The 20,654-nt window shown below is 39.1% G+C and overlaps 1 long non-coding RNA gene across 2 annotated transcripts in view; it reads right to left on the bottom strand.

The window, feature by feature from the left end:
- LOC311222374 overlaps positions 1 to 20,654 on the bottom strand; it is a 32,126-nt gene that overhangs the window by 7,881 nt on the left and 3,591 nt on the right. Inside the window, exon 1 of one of the 2 annotated variants that reach the window (XR_014619348.1) lies at positions 99 to 218. The exons of the other annotated variant lie outside the window; for it this stretch is intronic. This is a non-coding gene — a long non-coding RNA (uncharacterized lncRNA). Of the gene's footprint in view, positions 1 to 98; positions 219 to 20,654 lie in introns of those variants that run through there. 2 annotated transcript variants of the gene reach the window in all.

Below are 20,654 nucleotides of genomic sequence, written 5' to 3'. Positions count from 1 at the left end.
TTCATTGTGACAAGTTTACAGAATTGGTTCTTTCAGTTTTGTCTACATTTTAGACTAGACAGGGCCAAAACATAGCAACAAAGCTGGTCCATACTCACCAATACTATTTAATGCCACAGTATTCCTGTGGCAGCTAGCACTTTTTCCCCAAGTATGTTCTGGGAATAGCATCAGCCAGGGACTCTCCTCATTATTCAGTATACATTAAGTTCACCCTGTTTGGGAGGAGTAGGGGAAGACAATTTATCTGGAGAGATCATAGAATCATAGAATAATTAAAAAGACCTCCAAGATCATCTGGTCCAACCATTTCCCTACCACCAATGTCACCCACTAAACCATGTCACTAAGCACCACTTCCAACCTTTCCTTGAACACCCCCAGGGACAGTAATGCTACCACCTCCCTGAGCAACCTGTTCCAATGCCCAACCACTCTTTCTGAGAAGAAATATCTCCTCATTTTCAACCTGAACCTCCTTTGGCACAACTTGAGGACATTTCCTCTTGTCCTAGATGTGAGCTATACCATGATGTCTGTTCTCTGAGCCAAAAAACGGGCACCTACCTTAAAAGTAGGGATGTAGATTTTCTATCTATAATAGGAAGAGTCATCATACATGCAGTCCTTTATCATATTTAGTGGGATTGACATCCCTGATGACTTGTAGGTGAACTTTCCATGCAGCTGTGGATGCTGTAATGTGTAGGAGGGCAGTATCTCTGAGTTAAGGAAACTGTTTTCTTCCAGTTTTCAAGTCAGAGAAAAGAAAGATTCCTTACATTTCAAGAAGAAAATATTCTGTCTGCAAATCAGAAAAGAACTAAAGAATTTTCTGTCTTTATGCGCTGTTCCATTATTCCTGTATGTACTCTGGAAAACAGTGGGAAAGTGACCAAGCCCAGAAAAAGCTGCTTTGACAGGGCACTGGCTTTCGTCTGCAACACAAAAGTTGTCCACTTTATTCCTAAAACAGTTGTGCTGGACTATTATCATTTCTATTCTCCAAGCAACTGTTGAGCTTCCCAGTGGGAGTGTAATTTACCAAGTGATAGCATAGTAGCTTTGCTGTGTACTCCAAGGGGGGAAAAAAAAAAAATAAAATAATAAAAAAATCATAGAGAGGCACCACTGAGGGATACAAAGCAGCTGCAAGCAGAACCCTCCAAGCCAGGGGACTACTGAATTTCAGAGACATATCTGTAACTCTGAATGGTCCTGTCTTGTACTCTTAGAGCCTCTTGACATCACATCAGGCATCTTTCTTTTTTTTCTTTCTGTACTTCAAGATTTCTTCTTCTGCAGTTAACTCCTCTCATCGTGCCAGTAAAATAAAAGCAAGGAGCTATTGCCATACACCATATACTGCCAGCACTTTCTTCATTCTCTGCATTAAACCTTTAACCTCATGTCTCCATGTAGACTACAAATTCTTTGGGGCAAGGAGACCTTCTACCACTCAGTGTTCATTCAGTGTTTAGCATAAGATAACCATATCGTTCATTGGCTGTTAGACATGACTATAATAAACATAATTAATAATAATAACCTTTTTAGCAGTCCACCAATTACCAGAGATCAGAGGAAAACCTTGCAGGAAATGGAAGAGATGCCTGCCCTGTGATACTTTCTGTGCCGTTCTTAGTACAAATTAAGACCAAAAAGAAAATTGTTCATAATGAGCTCTAGATGAAAGTCTTTGCAGGGAGGAAAGTACTATACCAGAAACACGGGGAAGGGCTCCTCCTGGCCTCATCATTGCTACAAGCCATTGGTCTTGGCCTGATTTTAATTTTGTCTTTTAGATGTTGACAGTAATTGTGGCACAAGAGCAGTTGAAATGGGCTATTGTTAGTGGTGAGCTCTTTCCTCATTTGCACAATTTGTTTGAAATCGGGATGACTTTATTTTTCCTCTGTGTTTTCTTATTCTTTCTGTCTCCCCAAACAGCTCCTGTGGTGTTCTTTATCTCCTTCCTACACACACTACTTCTTCCTCACTTCAGTCTCTCACTCAGCACCCCAAAATCATCACTCACACCCCCGCATGACACGCAGCCGTCCTCCTCTCCACTTTTTCTCACAAAAGCTCACGTATGCCTGCTCTGTGTATGGTGTTCCCAGGTGGTGATTAATGAGAGCTCTAGCTGGAGCTAGAAGCTGTGATGAGTGTCTATATAATAACAAACATTAGTGCAGGCGAGGGAGGGAGAAGCATGCGTATCTCTTCCCCAGGCTGCCAACACACTTACTATTTCATAGCAACTGTCTGCAAATCAGAGAAGACCTAAATAATTTTCTATCTTCATGTATTGCTCCAAACATGGAGTTACTGGACCTCACTTCAGGCAGAGACTCCTGAAGGTCCCGTTAGCTTCTGAGGTTCATGATAAACTACAGAAGAGCCAGGCCCATATCATATAGGTAGGAGAGGATCTGAACCTTCCATGCTTGGTTATTATGTTAACTCTGCAGAGATTGAAGGGATTTTCTTACTCTCCATTCAAATAACACAAGGGGAAAGCCAGTTAGGTTTTCTGGCTCTGATGGTGGTAACTAAGTGAGACTTCCCACTTTCTGATGTCAGCTTTCCACTAGAGGACGGATCTGAGGGGCTATGTCCTGAGGGTGTACAGAGGTCTCTGCTGTAAGCTACACACTAGTTCAAAACAAAAGACCTGCCACAAACACCCTCTTGCAAGTCTCCCCTAGTGATCTCATTCAATTTGCTTGTATTTCAGGTAGGAACCATTTAGGTCTTATCATTATGTGCTTTGTGGAAAACTGGGAAGTGTGCAAACAGAACAAGTGACATTTATTCTCTACTTCTGTGCTTTTAACCAAGAAGTTTAATGAGATACTGTGATTCGATAATGATTCAGGGAAGATTATCAGAGAGGCAAAGTGCAAAGAAAGATGTCCAAAGGAAACAACAATAACAACAGTGGCAACAGAAAACAAAACAAACAAACAAACAAACAAACAAAAACAACTGTGATCCAAACTAAATATCCATTATGTATAATTTTATTCTGAGTTGGAGAGGAAAATTTTAGACTGCTGTGGGGCAACTACAAGAGAACAGCTGAGTTTCTGTATCATGAAGAAAAGCTTTCTTGCAGTTGCACTGATAATAATAAATTAAAAGTCATGATGTCAAGAAGCTTTTTCTGTATAAATGTTATAGACTCAAACAGGACAAAATCACACAAAGAAACAGGATAAGGTAGTTTAGACTCTAGCTTGCATATTGAAAGTCTTTTAGATTTACATGTTACATATATTTATACCTGCCATCAGAACAGGGAACAGCATACAGTAAAGCAGTTACACAGTGGAGAGCAGAGTGTATAACGAATGTCCAGACTCTGCCCTGGCTGATATCCCATCCAACCTGTACACAAATGAAGACAGAATGTGACCTAAAGCGCCAGCCGTTGTTCTGGATTGCCTTAATTTGACTACATTAGATCCTCTCACATCATTCCTAATCTTGTTTTCCTTTGTCTAAATTTGTCATATTTGTTCTTGGCCTCTGTTATCTTTGCAGTTTGCTCTCTTCTAGCTAACCATTATGCCTCCTCCTTTTCTTCCCCCACTTGTACTCACCGCTGACTATGGAATATAGATTTGAGATAAATGAGGAGCGAGCAGAGATCAGAATCTATTGTGCTCATTAAAGAAACTTTCTGACTGCTTTGCTTTTCAAGTAAATAGCGTATAACAAGCTGTATGTTGAAAGATGAAGATCCGGGTTAATGAAAGACCTTGTCCTGTTGTAAGAACAGTCAGCAAGATGATGAGTCATTGCTTTAGCCTCATACCAAGGGACATGTAGGTTAGCCTTATAGTCCTTATCTCACAAATCACATGCATACACATGCTCTACCCAGGCTGATCCTTAGAACAAAGCTAGAATCAAATTACGTCCTGTTTGAAGAAGGGAATGATAGGATCACAGGGACCTGGCCTTATTATCCCAAATGCCATATCATTTTTTAATATGAATGCATCAGGGTCCATTCTGATTACATTTATGTTCTGCTCTTAATAATCTCATTACGAGATGACTGTAGAGGAAATCTTCCTGGACTTTTGGGGATCAGACACTCTCTGCATATCTACACAAAAGCTTCAGCTGTGGGGGTGTCATGAATGAAGTTAAACACTTCACTTTTAAGAGAGAAACAGCAGTGTATTTATTGATATGTTGTAGTGATCTAACACTTAAGACAGTGGCTTACCAATGTACAAGATGGCAAGGTGCACTTGATTATTTACTGCACAGAGGACAGGGTAAGTAAGTAATGTGTCAGGGAGACCCTCCCATTGAGTCTTGAGATTCAGAGTGGACCCCCTAGTTTTCTAAACTCCTTGAACCAAAGAGATAAGGAGCCTAGCTGTGGCTGAATCCACTCCTAGTCCCAGACCTGGTTCACAGTTTATGTCTAAGGATTCTATGTGTACAATCGGTCTAAGATATAATCTTAGGCAAAGTTTAAGATATAATCTTACAAAGTTTAGCAAGCTATTAATACCAAGGACCTGTTGTGGCAAGGAATCTCTGGTGAGGAATAAGGGATTTCTGCAGAAGGCAAGACCTCAAGAGGCATCCCTACTTAAGGAGACATCTTTTTATGCAGTCTGTTGTCATGCAGGAGACCTTAAAGGGCTCTTGGCCTGCTCACTATTTATGGGGTAAGATGATGGACTAATAGTCATGTTATTTTTTTAGCACGTGCTCTGTTGGCCGTCAGCTGCTGAGCAAGATGCCTGCCTATCAGTTCCTCTAGCACCCAGCTTGATTCAATGTTGTGATCGCTATCTGCTGAGCAGGGCCTTGGGTGCAACAGCCAGTGTTTGAGCAAGGCAACGGCCAGACCAAAGGTGGGGGCAGTAGGGGTCCACTGTCACAGTGGACTGTGATTTCTCTGGTTTCTGGTCTTGAGATACCTGAGTATCACTCTGCTCCCTAAAAACAGTCTCTTGTTATGTCCAGCTCTTCAGCCTTCTAGAAGCAAGATACTTGCTGTAGCATCTATGAAGACAAGGCCTAGCTTGAGTCTGAAGGGAGGAAGAGAAAGTGAAATTTGGGAACATCGGGACATATCCAGAGAACTGGGCAGGGTCTCCTTTTCAAACATCAGCTACATTTTGTTGACGTTTAAAGACCTGGATGTACTGAGAACTGAGTTACCACCTCAATTAAAATGCTTTATTCCACAGAATGGCACTGCAAAATTGTTTATCTGGTTCAGACATTTTAGTCCAAGTCTGAAAAGTATGGCTTGTACTAAATAATTCCCTCACCAAGAGCTCCACTGGGCAAATGTCAGAATGCTTTTCTCTTGATAGCACTTTACAGGTATTTTAGAGCCTAAAATCATAGTTCTACAACTTTTATTTAGACACATCTCAGTTTGAAATCTGAATATGATAGAAACATTCTTTTCCAGGCAGATCGTTCCAAAACTGAACTTCAGCCCAGCTGGAACATTTAGTTTCTCCCCACTGAGTTATATGATCTTTTTAATGGAAATGTCATCTCCACCTTAATTATTGCTGTACAAGAAGATGTTATAATATTCATGGCACCAAGTAAAAAATAGCTAGATGTAATATGTGTGAATATCTATTTTCTAAGATTATTGATCTCTGTGGTAGAGGCTTTTGGCAACATCCAGTTCTGGAATTTTTAAGAGTGAACTTCAAAGAAAAATAAATGGAAAGGCAAAGCCCTATTTAAGAGTCCAGCCTGGGAGAACAGAGGTGGTATTATTTCTTAGTATTTATCAGAATTGGGCATTGTAACTCTGCAAGTCTCTTCCCTAAGGTCTTGTACAGGATTTTTGTAAGTTTCTCCTATTACTCCAGTGTATATCTTTGGCAAACAAACATCTACTTTTACAAATTTCAAAGCTTCAATTCTGTTTCTTTTTTTCTTTATTATACCCCGTTTTCCTTAAAGACAAAGGCAGATAATGTTATTGAACATGTGTTGAATTGAAATAGAATCCTAATACTTATGGACTTTTTGTTTATACTTACAGGATAAATATTTATTTTTATAATAATTCTGCATTCTTTGAGCATTGCTGATTGCTGATTTTTTTCCTTATGGCTGACATATTTTTTTCTTCCTGCACTTCAGGCCCAGCATTTCTAATCTACCCTTCCTTTCTCTTTTCAGCTTTTAACATCATTATGCTACCCTTCAGTTCTCTATGGAAAAAAACAGTACAAGCTTTTCTCTCTCTCTCTCTCTCTCTCTCTTTTTTTTTTCTTTTTTTTTTTTTTAATTTTTAAAATATCTCCCACCTCCTGAAAAATCAGCCAGAAGCAGTTAATAAAAACTAAAATTGCCCTATAAAGACATTACTGTGTGAAATTGCTCACAAACACATCCTTTACTTTAAATTCCACTGCTGTAGAAGAATTCAAGCTTTATGAGTGTTTGGGCTTAGCTGTATTTGTAATTTGAACATTTGAATGAAATTATCAAAAAGAGAGTAGTGTACGGAAAGGGAAGGAAAAGCAGCATAAAGGATCTATACTAATAGAGTCATCCTGCTGCAGTAAAAGTAAACCTGTTCCTACTTTTCTTGAAGCTTTATTAATCAGTTATTTGAATAAGCTATATCAGGAGCAGCATATTGAATCTTTTATTAAAAAGATACCACAGAGAAGCATCATTACATGAAATGACATAGAAGATTCTTATAGATAAATAAATATTAAAATCCAACATAGATGAATTACTATTTTCCAAGTATTGTTCATGTTTACTTATCTTCACTTCTGTATACAGGGTTTAATCAGTCTAAACAGGGTTTAATAGGTAAGTTTTACTTAAACACAATCTATAGAATTAATTTTCAGACTTTTCCAGTTTCGGTAAAGGTCTAGGCTTTCTACTGGAGAAAACATAGATCTTTAAGATTAACTCTAAACTTGTAAACTAGAGGTTTGCTTCTTAGTTGAACACTTCATGAGTATTATATCAAGCCATTAGTTTCCTTGGAGTCTGAACACAGTCTAGTATAAAAGCTCATCAAACCTAAACAGTAGTTCATAACTAGTTGAAACTACTTTAAGTATTCAGCACTTATGAAAAAGTTAGAATTTTTCAAACTGCTGTTGGCATGTTCATCACCTAAAATCTGACCTTCCATAAGAAGACAAGAAAGCAATATATCCTTTTTCTTATCCTGTGTGCTTTGTGCTTTTAACAACACTTTGGCACGTGTTTGCACTGTGAGGGCATCTTGGGTCACCAATCTATTGCCTAGTGTACTGAACAAAGGAAAAAAATAAACCCTAGCACAGATTTAACACAGGTATAACACAAAGTGTACTAGGTACGTGTTCTGGAAAGATAAAACAGGCAACAGGAGAGATGGCAGAATTGAATAATGGTGAATAGTCAGTACCCTGTACTGTCTGCTGGTAATTTGATTTCCCCTCTTGTCTGTGCAGATCTTCCAGCATTTCTAAAGAATAAGAAAATAGGATCACAAAAAACTGAAGAAGCTTACTGCAGATTCTTTTTAAGACATCTTATAGCCTAAAATACACTTACAAACAAAGCATAGGTCACATACATAAATATGTATGTAAAAGGGCATGTATACCTTCACATATGATTCGCAGAGAATCCTACCCCAAGGTGCTCAGTATCTGTAGACCAAAATGTATAATGTGCAGAGGAATTAACACTACAGATAAAGCAAGATCTCAAAGAAAGGAGGTGTTCCAGTCACCTCTGTCTCTGCAACCCCAATTTATCATGTGATACAGTGATACAGTTATTTAATCATATACAGCTAGGTCTGTGTTATGTACTTTTTTTTTTTTTTTCCCTTCTATTTTACTGATGAGAGCATGTAGACACACTCTCTTTTGGTTGTGCTTATACCTCCTGGACTGAAGCATCAGACCTGTGTATTTCTGCTTGAAATGCTGACAAATTGAATCATGATGAGCCACTGTCAGGAATTTCATTGCCTGGTTCCTGATGACTGCTGATGACATTCAAACATTGACTCTAGCAATAGGTGCTCAAATTGTTTTAAATCTCTAGCACTGCCTCCTTCTCACTTGAAATATAAATGGTCAGCTGAACTTTAGTGTAGAGATAATCAATAGGAATCAAGCAGAAGGAAGAAGGCTATAGCATAGTGCACGGATACTTCAAAAGAGGCAAAGTCAATATACTTATCTTTTCCTCACACCGCAAAAATTCCAACGTGCCTCATAGATATCAAAGTATTCTCCATCATGAATTAGTGTCTCCTACAGTGTAGCTCTTCACCTATTTGCTTGCTGGATGAGATTTTCAGTCATGCTTGTTTAGCCTTGGAAGTCAGGAGGCATGTACCTGCTCTGTAACACTAAGCATTTTCTGAAAATATTCAGATGATGTTTCAGGCACTATCACTGAAAAGAGAATTCTCCAAAACTGCAGACAGTTTTGAAGAATGTGATATGTATAAAAAATCCCGATGAACTGCTCTTGCTCTTTTTTGTCAAAGTGGTATATTTCTTGGGTGTGAAACACATCCTGTTATGTCAGGGTTTTTACTTTTTCCCCTCAAGTTCACTTTCCTACTGCACAAAGAAATTGATGTGTGAGAACTATTAACATGACTCCTTTCCTCCATTTTCAGGTATGATCATGTTTTCCATATGTACAGAGGCAAGAGTAGTCTTCAGTGGTTTCCCCAGGCCAAAGTTCTTTCTGCATTGAAGACATTAGAAAAAGCAGCTCACTTGTAAAACCTCAGGATGTACAGAAAAGAAGTAGACAAGAAAAGATAATGCCTTGAAAAGATTTGCCTTGACCAGGATGACAGATCCTTTTTTCTCATCTGTTATCTGTCCAGGAAGAATATTTTTAAACTACTTACTTTTGACAGTGATGTTTATTGATATTTTTTCCTGTTGCTGTGGAAGCAGACTACAGGTATTCCTTAGTATCCCAAATGCTGCTGAAATATGAGGTATCACTACACTACTCCCCTGCATGTTCCCTAGAGTTTTAAAGTTTAAATTCTGTCAGACAGCGATGAAAGACAGCTAAAGAGAACCTAAATTCCAACCAGAATGCATCTACATATTAATTGTGGTTTTGGGTTTGCTTTCATAGAACCACAGTGGTGCAGAGAAAAGAAGCTTTTCATAATATACCTTATGTGCCTGACACTACTATTCACAGTTTACTCTTGGAGTTCAGGTATGAACTATCAACTATTCATGGGGATGGAAAATACAGGACAGAAGAAAGTCAAAGGAATGCCCTGCAAAAGAAAAGGTCACATATCTCCCAGAAAAATAAATAAATAAATAAATAAATAAATAAATAAATAAAATCTCCTTAGTGCTAAATGATAGCATATAAAGTATTGGGGGAGAGAAATGGTGTTAATATGGCTTCCAGTTTTGATGCATTTATTTTCTATATTTTAACCATACTGTTGAGTTTCTAATATATCTAGCTGGACAAGTAGGGAAATTCACCAAATAGTCAATGTAAATGTAGAATCTGTTTCTTGATACACTCATAAGGCCTGACTCTTCTTGCTATTCAAACAATCCAATGATCCACAAAACAAAACAAAATACTCTTTATCTTCTCTATCTTGCTAATCATTTCTGTCTACTCTAAGCCTTTGCCAGTAAATTCTTCCAAATGTTCAAAGCACTCCCCCCAACTTTTTTTTTTGTTTGTTTGTCTTTGTGTGGGGAGGAAGTTCATTATTTTTGTATTATTATTTCTACTTGAATCAAGGAGTCTTTAGAAAAATACCCATATCCTTACTATTTAATCATGTTGGCATACTGCAGTGACTAAATTAAGAAGTTAATAAATAATGTCTCTCTGGGTACTCTGCATTTCATCCAGAGCTCAGTCTACACAATGGGAGGTACAGACCCTCCACCAGCAAAAGATGAGGCAATGACAATCTCTGCAATGACAAGCATGTACACACACTGGGAGATCCATGGTTAACTTTGGGTAAAGATAGCATGCAAGTGTAGGAACAGCTATATTATGTCTGAACAAAGGTCTGTCTGGCCCAGCATTCTCCATCCAACAGTGGCTAAGAGATGCAGGGACATGCAGGGACAGTCTGTTCCCCAGGACACCCTTACAATCTCCAGCAGTCCCAGCAGTCTCTTGCAGTACCAGACTGATTGAGCAAGTGTCTGCATTTCCTAGTCCTTGATATTTTTTCTTCTGTTAATTTGTCTAGCTGTTTGCTGAAGTGATGTTAACTTCTATCATGTACTACAAGGAAGTACAAGGGGCATGCAGAGCAAGTTGCTTCCCTACAGTAGGAATAAACAATTTGCTTTGGTCCATTTGTTTAATCTGAAGTATTCATTTGGTGCCTCCTACATCACCCACTGTAAGACACCATGAACAGTTATTCCCCATGCATCTTCTCCTGTCACTCACAAATTTAAACAACTTTATTATACTTTCTTTAAGTCACCCATCTTCCAGACAGAAGACCTGTGGCAAGATCGTCTCTCTAAGATATGTGTTATCACTGTGCTCAGATGAACAGGCCTTGCAGAGAAAAGTGATACTACACTAAATAGTAAGACATACTTTGAACCATGGTGACATGTACCCAGTTGGTCAGAAGGTAGGCTGAGGCTGCAGCACTAGGTTGTACAGCCTAACAGTATCTAAATCCAGGCTAGGATTTTAAATTTTTCCTTTTTTCTTGGTACATTGGGTGGTAGACTGGTGACCCAGGATACCCTTACTTTGCACCTTTCTGCATGTGGAGGCTTAGACCAACTCTGTTGTTTTAGAAAAACTGCTGCAATCTCACAGATGTGGTGGTTCATTAGCAGCTGGAAGATATTGGGTTCAGTCTTGGAAAATTCTGGCATGGTGAAACAATGCCTAACAGTTTCCAGGCACTGTGAGAGCTTTCGTGTCAGGGCAGAAAGGGCAGATCAAGCAGAGGCCGAGGAGGAGGCCCAGGGCGAGGAGAAGCAGCAGAGGGCCCAGGCCCCAGGAGGAGGAGGGCAGGAGGGGCTCCAGGCCCACAGGCAGCAGGGATTCCCCGGCAGCCCTGCAGAGCCCCCACTGGAGCAGATATCCATCCTGCAGCCCGAGGAGGGCCCATGCCGAAACAGGGGGACATTTGCTGAGGGAGCTGTGGCTGTGGTGAGCCCCTGAGGGGGCAGGGTGTTCCTGAAGGGCTGCAGCCGAGGGCAGGGCCCCCGCTGGGGCAGGGCCACGGGTGAGGAGGAAGGGGCGGTATGTGAAAAGCATATTTAAGAATAATCACATTATACTCTTACTTCACAATCATCAGTCTTATCTCCCTGTCCTTATCTCAGCCCTTGAACCCATTTCCATCGTATTTTCTCCCCCACTTCCTTTGAGGAAGAGGAGTCAGATAACTGTGTGGTGGAGTTTAGCTGCCCAGCAGGGTAAAACCACCATAGTCTGTCAGACATCACAATGCTCTAGAGTTGTTGAAATCTATTTAAAACATTGGGTGTATTACTTTAAATTTTCCTTCAATAGCAAAATCCAGACAACACTCATTCTCAAAAAAAAAAAAGAAAAAAAAAAAAAACAGCAACAACAAAATCAAAAATGCGTGAAAACAAAACAAAACACAAATATACCACAAAACAAAGCATTCTACCAAACACCATCCTAAAAGTATAAGCAGATAAACAGCAAGTGAAGAGTACCATTTATGCCCCTTAATGCACTTCCAGGAGATACTTATGCAACAAGGAAAATGGTCTGGTTGTGGTGACTAACATGTCTACTCTCAGCATAGGAAAAATGAGATTATAATAACCCTTACTGAGTTAAGGGGCATGAGGTGCCTAACAGGAGTGCTGTTCAAGATCCTTGTATTATATGGGAGTGACAAATGATTGATAATATATTTCCACATTGCTTCTGACAGGTTTCCAGTAGGAGAGATCAATCCCAGTTTATGAAATGTGGAAAGACCTCAGCATATGATAAGAAGACGTTAGCTTACTTGTGGATATTACTTTACAGTGCAGCAGATCTTCTAAGCAGCAGCTATTCTTCCCTTTGGACATTTTATACAGTAAATGCTCTATTTTCCAAGGCATTCAGCATCTTGTGCTTTTCCCTGATGCTCTTGTGTATTCAGGGTATTGAATATCATGCCAGAATGTACCTTCAGTAGGCCATACATTTTTTAGCAGGGATTTTCAATAATTCACAGGATCGGGCCCAAAATACTCCTGATATAAGATGAGAAGTTTTCCAGTCTCTGTACCATGTAATTTCAAATGCAAAGAGCCTCTGGTTTCCATGTAGTAGCAGTGTTCCAGTCTCAAAGCCATATAAAATGCTTGGCTAATTGGACTGGTAGAGGAAAAGGGGATTTTTGCGTTTGATAAATTAATCAGTGAGCACTGCTGTACATTTACCACTAAAATCCTTAATTAGACATAAAATGCCAAAGAATGGGATTCTTTCTATATTTTTAGCCAGGAGTTTATTTTTTAATTGAAGGGATGACTTTTGATCCTCCATTAGCGGGAAGAGAAGAAAGCCTTTCAAATGGAAGCGGCACCCCAGCTGTTGCTTAGTGTCTAAGAGGTTCAGCACTGCACTTCCATGAATCCCAGGAGCCTATTGATACTTAGCATAAACACACTAAAAGGATCAAATTGACATTCACACAAACCAGAGTCCACGAAATCACAAAAGCTTTTAATCCAAGCCTCTCTGTAAAAGGATAGCTTCTAATTAGCAGTCTAGACTAATCATCAATGTTTAGCTTATAAAAATGAAGCTATCAATAAAGAAAGCAAAATCTGAAATGTTGGTAGAGACCAGACATAAGCTGGAAGTTCATTTAGTCATTCAGTGTCCATTTTTTTCTTGATAATTTTTTCAATGTTTCCAGAACTTTTGTAACCCATGAAGACATAAAAATCTCTGAGGCCCCACTGGTTACGGATTTCATATGAAAAAAAAAAAAAAAAAAAAAAAAAAAAGCAACCAGGGCAACAACCAGGGCAAACGAGGATATCCTGTAAGAATCCTCAATAGGTCTTTACTCCTGCCTTGTACTTCTCAGATGGAGCTAACACTTAGCTAGACCCTTAGGCAATGTTATAGGGCAGCTGCAAGTCAAGGTGAAATGCCACTTATATTCTTTCATTAACCCTCCTGGGCCTGTCATTAAATATGGCAGGCTTAGCATTTTTCACTTCGGATGAAAAAGCACTGCTAATCCCAGGAGGCAGAATTTTTTCGGTGCCCAAATTGATGAACAAGACAAGGTCAGCAATTTTCAGTTTATTGACAGAACTCTATTTACCTTTAGAAGTATTGAAATGGTATTTCAGATGCCCTAGAGCAGAACTGTGACCAAAACAAAAAGGGAGAGGTTTATGAGAACCATTGGCGTTATGCTACCTGAAATATTGTGAGTGGCTTTTGTTAACTTGCCAGAGTAGAAGGATGTATTTTGTGATTAGAAAATATTTTCATAAGAAAAGAACTTTAATAAATGTGACAGCAAACGATAGAGACCAACACAGAGATGCAGAACAATAGAAAAGAGCAGAAACTGCAGCCAACCAGACATTTAGAGTTAAATATAGGATTGGATAAAAAAAATAATAATAATAAAAAAAAAATGTGTGTGGGCTTTCTGCTTTGTTTGAGGTTTGCTTGTTTGCTTAGGAACGATTATCATTACCAGGCTGACTATCTAATCTAGATTTCAGTGAGAGAAACAGAGCCGACCATTTGAAATCTGTCAGTCACTGTAGCAATTCTCTAATGACAATTACTGAAAGCTGCAGCTGAGCTCTGCTTTTGTTTATAAAGCTAAATGACCTGAGTTAATTCATAATGAAAAAAAATAATAAAAAAACATATTTCTGAGTGAACCAGGATACAGTTCATAAGAACTGGATTTTCTCCTTTAACCATTACTGGTGTGTTTGCCCAAAATGATGGCTTTGCCATGAAAAGCACTGCCTTCTGTCTGGAAAAATAGTTGTTGGTTTTTTGTTTGTTTGTTTGTTTTCTGAAAAAATGCAGATTACCTGAAAGGAAGCCAAAAAAATAAAAAAGAGGAAAAGTCAGGTTCATGTCAATAAATGTTGCTAATAAAGATTAGCAGATCTAATTAAAACCTGGAGCCCACAGAATTCAGTTCAACCCACTAAATCAGTGGCAGACTGATGGTGGTTGGAGGACTTGCAGCCATACAGTTGTAACTGCATCTCTGCCACTTTGGCTACTTGGTAAACTTGCACTCAGTCTTTTTTATAACTGCCAGAAAACATGCTACCTGCCTTGGGTTTACTGCAAGTAAACTAATTTCTGCTAGCTAATTTAAATAAGGAATATACCTTTAAATAAGGAACACACCTTTTATTCCTAAGGAATATAAAGTTTAAGGACATATACCACCACTTTCCTTCCTACAATGTATATAGTTTGTGTTGGGAGAAGGAGAGCTGGGAGCCTACTGTATTGCTAAGCTAACTGCCTCTGGATGAGAGTTTGTTTCTGGAGGTGGCTGTCCTGCAGACACCCTGTCTTTCCTTCCAGAAACAAACAGGTTACAAAGCCCTTGAAGTAGGTGAGATCTCTGCCCTCACAGTTGCTGCATTCTGGTTCAGTCCCATCATTAGGACATCTGGAAAGATCTCCTTGGTTCCAGCAAACAAAGGCACACTAAAAAAAAAAAAAAATGGGGAAGATGACTGGGGTAGCATCTGTTGAGCATGAAATATGCTTCCAGTGCTTCTTTTCCACTTTTCACAGTGGATCAACTGCCTTAACTGGGGTTTGGGATGAGTATGGCTGCACCCCTTATTCCTGCATCTGTGACAAGTTTTCTTGAAGCCACTGAAATATTTAGAGAAAATAATATCTGCTTTGATGGGTCTGATGAAGCTTTGGAGAGGGAATGCTGCTCAGAGCCATGAGTTTAGATTTGCAGAGACTGTCTTTTTGAAAACATAGGCTGCAACTGGCATTAGGTACCTGATGAGCTAGGCAACCTGGGAGACATTGCAATCTACCCCAGCTTGCCCTTCAAAGGTCTTGTCTGAAGTGATGTGTACATAGAGAAAGCAGCAGTTGGCAATTAATCTCAGAGAAATTTCTGAGTAGGAAAACTACTTCTGTCCTGTAAGACCAAGGAAGTAAATGATACGAACTGAATTCACAAGTGGTCCTTCCAAATAAAATTCCTGTAGCCCATCAAAATCAGGTTTCTGGCTTTTAAAAATGCGGTTGACTCTTTTAAGGGACCAGCCCCTGATTTGCATGCTGTGGGCAGGGAGTAGCTAGGATTTTGTTGAAGATGCCTGGTTTTCCTAACAAGATTTTTCTTTATGTCAATGATTCATGTCAATCTTACCTAAATTCCCATTCCATTTACTGTAGAGTACATCTGTGGGCTTAGCAAGTCCATGTTTTTTTCATGATATCTTTCACACATGTATTTACCAGCCTGCTGTTATCTGGCTGCAAATTTAACTCAGCACTGCAACTGTTAGCCATCAAGTGCTTCTCTCACAGATACCAGAAAGTGTGGCCTCCTCTCTCAGTCCTCTCTGCCTAACATGCCAAACTGCATTCCCCATTCTCAGCATCAGTCCCCTGGGTAGGGAATGCAGGGGGTTGCTACTATGACCCCTATTGCACGACTTTGTGCACGACATGCTTGCACGACATGTGCAAGCATAGCAGGCAAGAGACACAGAATCTCTCATATGTATTGACATATTCAATCCTCTGGCACCCAAATCAGCAACATAGCTTCATATCCCTCCTGCACACAGGCACAGACACCCACACCCCAAATTCCAGATGTCTTACCCACCTCGCTTCTTCGGATGTGTTGATGTGGCTACGTGATGTTGTATGCAAATGTTGGTTCTATGCAAATTGCTTACAGTATGCAAATCAATGCATTAAATAACTAGCATAAAGTGACACATACGGAGATGTGCATAACTTGGCAGCTATAGATCTGGAATCATTCCACTGACGTCAATGGTTTCACTGCAGATAGGCTCCAGTACGGAAGGTATTGAAATCTGTCCCTATGGTATTTTAAGTCAGCTTCTAAACATAAACTCAAGAATGAATTGTGGTCCAAAAGAGAAAAGGAATGATTTAATAGCTTTAGTTAATATTAATGGGTTTTGGTTGTCGTTTCACTGGGTTTTACAAACATATATGCAAAAGTAGATTGCAGAACATACTTAATTTCAACTAAGTTGAAATAAAGGAACTGTGGTTTATCAGATCTCCAGGCAGTATAAATCTGATCCACTTCAGACATGATCACATAACAGTGTGTCTTTTGAAATATCCAGGGCAAATAATGCAGGATATACGCCAAGAAGCCTTCAAAGGCAGATGCACGCCCTAAAGTGTTTCAAATCAATGTAGAATGGGGGAATGAGTATAGATCAGTTCAGTGTTACATGCTAGGTATTTTTGATCAAGGACTGAGTGCCTAGAAGCATATGTACCGTCTTGTCTAGCCACCCCCTGACAAGGATCTGCTGTTATTGTATGCAAGAAAAGCAGAACATGGTAAAGGTTAATGCTCTACATGGCAGAATCACAATACTAAGCAGGGGCCCCGGTTGTTGACTGCCTCGAGTGCTGTGCAGTCATTTACACATTTGCAGATGTCATTTTCACACGGCAGAATTTCCACCCACTTTTGCCTGAATGTAAATGACTTCAGGAGACGCCAGGCATTAAGTGTTCTCACAACTGCCCCCAACATCCCATCGGTCAAAACCAATGCTTCAAGACAATCTTTGAAAAACCTGTAAGATTTTCAAAACATATCCATTTGTGCTTCTAAACTTTCGTGGTCACTGGCAGGGCTAAGCTCAGATTCGCCAGGATGCTGAACTATAAGACGTGAATTGACAGCAAGGAGATTCAGCAAAGCCTGTTAATGAGAGACTTTGGAAGAGCTAGGCTCTGCTCCTGCTGTCTATTCGATCTATTCAACTCACCTTAAATTCTGTTGCATTTTGCATGAGCAAAAAGCTACAGGAGGTTTTGATGGTATGAAGAAGCTTCCAGATTTCTGATTAGTTGACTGAACTAGCATCTGAGACTATCTATATAAATATAGAAACAATCTAAACTGTGTGAATGTCAGTGTCTACCCATACATACAATTTAACATACATCAAGTGTATACAGTATTTATATCAGTATTTACTTTTTCTTTTCTTTTCTTTTCTTTTCTTTTCTTTTCTTTTCTTTTCTTTTCTTTTCTTTTCTTTTCTTTTCTTTTCTTTTCTTTTCTTTTCTACATCAGAATCATGATTTTTTTTTCTGATTGCGTTGCTATAACTAACTTCAACTTCCAAGATGAGACCTTCTTATTATAGCTATCACTTTGGGAATGTTTTTGAGTTTGTTTGGGTTTTTCTTTTCTGAATCATAACAGTCTCTCCGCAGACCAAAACTGACATCAATTTACCACTGTCTTGACATCTTAAAGTTGTTTCTTATAAAATTTGCATCGGTGTCATTTTGTTTCAAGCTGATATTGTGACAATATCTCCCTGGATTTATACTGACAATTTATTCTCATTTTGACATAATGTCATCCCTATAGCCCTTCACTAGCATCTATCATAAGTCTGTGGATTTAAATGAAAAATAGTTTCATTCTGTAAACTACAGTACCTAACAGAGGTTGCTCAGTAGCTACAGTTCTGACCTCAATATCTATTATTGATTGCACTAAAGTTTTTATAGAAATATCAAAAGTTCCTGCCCAATGCTTTAGGCAGCTCTTCCATATGTACTGAATAAGGAAATTAAGCAAGAGCTTCTATTGAAAATAAATAAATAAATAAAGCCATTTTAAAAGGTGTGAATGCTTGTTTGTAACAGCAGCATCAAACAAGCAGAACTAGGTAGTGTTGGTGACTTTGCCTTGAACTGCTGAGAGCTGCTGATCCTCTTTGTCTGTCGCTTAACTGGTAGGGACACCTTTTGGGACTGAACGTTCAAGGTGTTTCCAGGCATCTCCTAGGAAAACACAAAGTCCTCAGTAACTATTTATTTGATATGCTGTTGTTACTTTTTTAAAATACCCAAACTGATAATAGGGAAGCTCTGGGGGGAACTAGGGTGAAGGAAGATTCCAGGGAAGTTCCTGTGTAGCAGGTTATATCTTTGAACCTGGTTTATTTATTATTAATAGGCATTCAGGATAGTGTGCAGTATCACAAATATCTTGTGACCCTTCTGGAAGCAGAGTCATTGTGTGGTATAGCTCAAATCCCCAAGGACATCTTTGCAAATTATAAAGCGAATTCCCACCTGTGGTTATTGAGTATTCCTAGGATTATCCATGATCCTGACAGAGTGGCATGTGCATGTGATTTTGCAAAAGCTATTGCTCATCTGAATACAGACATGGCTTAATGAGATATTTACAGCAGTAACATTTATATATTCTGGTATAAATTGTTTAGCTCCTAAAGAACGTTGTATCTGGTAAATAGAAGTACAGGTACAGAGAAATGGATCTTTCAGCTGCAAGAATTACTCATTTTTAGTGTATCAACCCATCAAGTAATGGTGATAGTGACTTGCTTTAACTAATTTGCCTCAGCAGCAGTGCCTAAAAGGAAGCTATACCTCTGGATTTAGACAAAATTAAGAACACAGAATTGAAGCTTCCATTCATGTGAGAGGTTATTTAATCTTCCCTACTTACATAAATGAGAGTGCAATTTGATTGCCTAAACAATCATGTAGTCATGTATGATTTGAAGAGCACCCCCCCTACCCCCCCCCCCCGCAGCTCATGCTCCAGAAGTGCTCAGGTCTCCCAGAGGTAGTGTTGTCAGACCTGTCAGCATCATGTGGATGTTTAGATGCTGCAGCAGTAGATCTCTAACATCAGGCAGTGAGATCAAGCTCTAATCAAGCTCTAAGTGACAAGATCAGGGCAGGAGGCACTTTAACAACCATGAAAGTAAAGGCAGATTTGCAAAGTTGGTGTACGAAAGTGGTGAGAAAAGTTTATCTTCAAACTCTTCAAAACAAAAATGATGAGTTTAATGCAAGTTTAAATTATTATTATTATTATTAATTTACAGTGGGCTTAATTGTCAACTTCAAGTCCAAAACTCAAAGGGGAACCTGGGACTTGAAACCACATAGGCAGAAAATAGTCACAAGGGTTTTACAAAATGTACATAAGCAGGGTCAGTTCTTATAGATGGTTTGGATGAGGAAAAAATGTACCATATAAATTAACCAGAAAAGTGTCATCTAGATCATTAACCACTTACTGAGTGTTCTCCTTGTGCCCTTCTAATGTCAAAATACATTGTTGCTGTTAGAATTAACAGTATATTTTTGTTATACATATAAACTCCCAGTCAGCTTTTGTCGTTAGTTCCTGGCCTCAGCAATATCATCATATCATATGGCAGTAAATTTCATGGTCTAGTTACACATTGTCTATCAGATTTGAATGTGTCCATAATTCTTGTCTAAAAGGTAAGCATCATGACTGGAGATGGCACTTTGTTCCATTCAGCATAGCAATGGCACCCATATTAGTCTTGCATTTTACCTCTTCCAAGCACTTGTCTTATCTTAAAGATTGTCTTATTCAGCAGATGTTTGGAAACTATCTTCTGATTTTTGGGGCAGATCATTGCTGTCCATGTATTTGATCACACATAACTGGTGCTAGATACAAATGCAGTTATAGGGCTTTAGCATATTGTGCAGGGTGCCAAAATTTTATGAAACTTTTGAAACACATATTGCTACAACCTGTACCTGACAAAAGATATAGTAAAAAAATTCTGCTATCAGTCAGTGATGACAAAGATTGGAACAAGTGAGCAAGGGGTATGGTCATCTATGTAATGGAGGGGCTGGACTGTATAGAGCCTGCAGTAAGTGGTGAAATGGCTGAGAGCCTCTGGGTAAGGATTAAAAGACAAGCAAAAAGAGCAGATGCCATTGTGCAAGTCTACTATCGACCACCCAGCCAGGATGACAATACCAATGAATTATTCTTTAAGAAACTAAGAAATATGTCTAGATCAGCTGTCCTTGTCCTTATGGGTGACTTCAGTTAGATAGATGTTAACAAGGAATACCACAGAGCAGATACAAAGAAGTCCAGGGTATTCCTAAAACACCTTGATGATAACTTCTTGGTACAGGAACTAACACAGCTGACTAAGAAATGTGTCCTCTTAGATTTTTGCTTGTAAACAGAGAGGGTCTCATGGGTGTAGTGGTGATCGGTGGCTGTCGTGGCTATAGTGACTATGAAGTATTCAAGTTTAAAATTTTGGAGATAGGAGGAAAACTGCCAATAAAACTTTCTCTCTGGGAAGAGCAAACTTCAGGATGCTCAGGGAACTAGTTAGTAAGGTCCCTGCAAAACTGATTTGAAGGTATTAAGGTCCATCAATGCTGGTCAGTTTTTAAGTATCACTAGGCAGCACAGGAACAGACAATTGCCAAATGTCAGAATTCAAGCAGGAGGGGCAGAAAGTCATCTTGGCTGAACAGAGATCTTCTAGAGCTTAGCCAGAAAAAAAAAAAAAAAAAAAAAAAGTCTATGGCCACTGGAAACGAGG

This window comes from Netta rufina (genome assembly GCF_964035555.1).
Source record: "Netta rufina genome assembly, chromosome: 2".
Taxonomy (NCBI): domain Eukaryota; kingdom Metazoa; phylum Chordata; class Aves; order Anseriformes; family Anatidae; genus Netta; species Netta rufina.
Note: the sequence above shows the minus strand (reverse complement) of the source record. Positions and strands in the feature narration are given on the sequence as shown.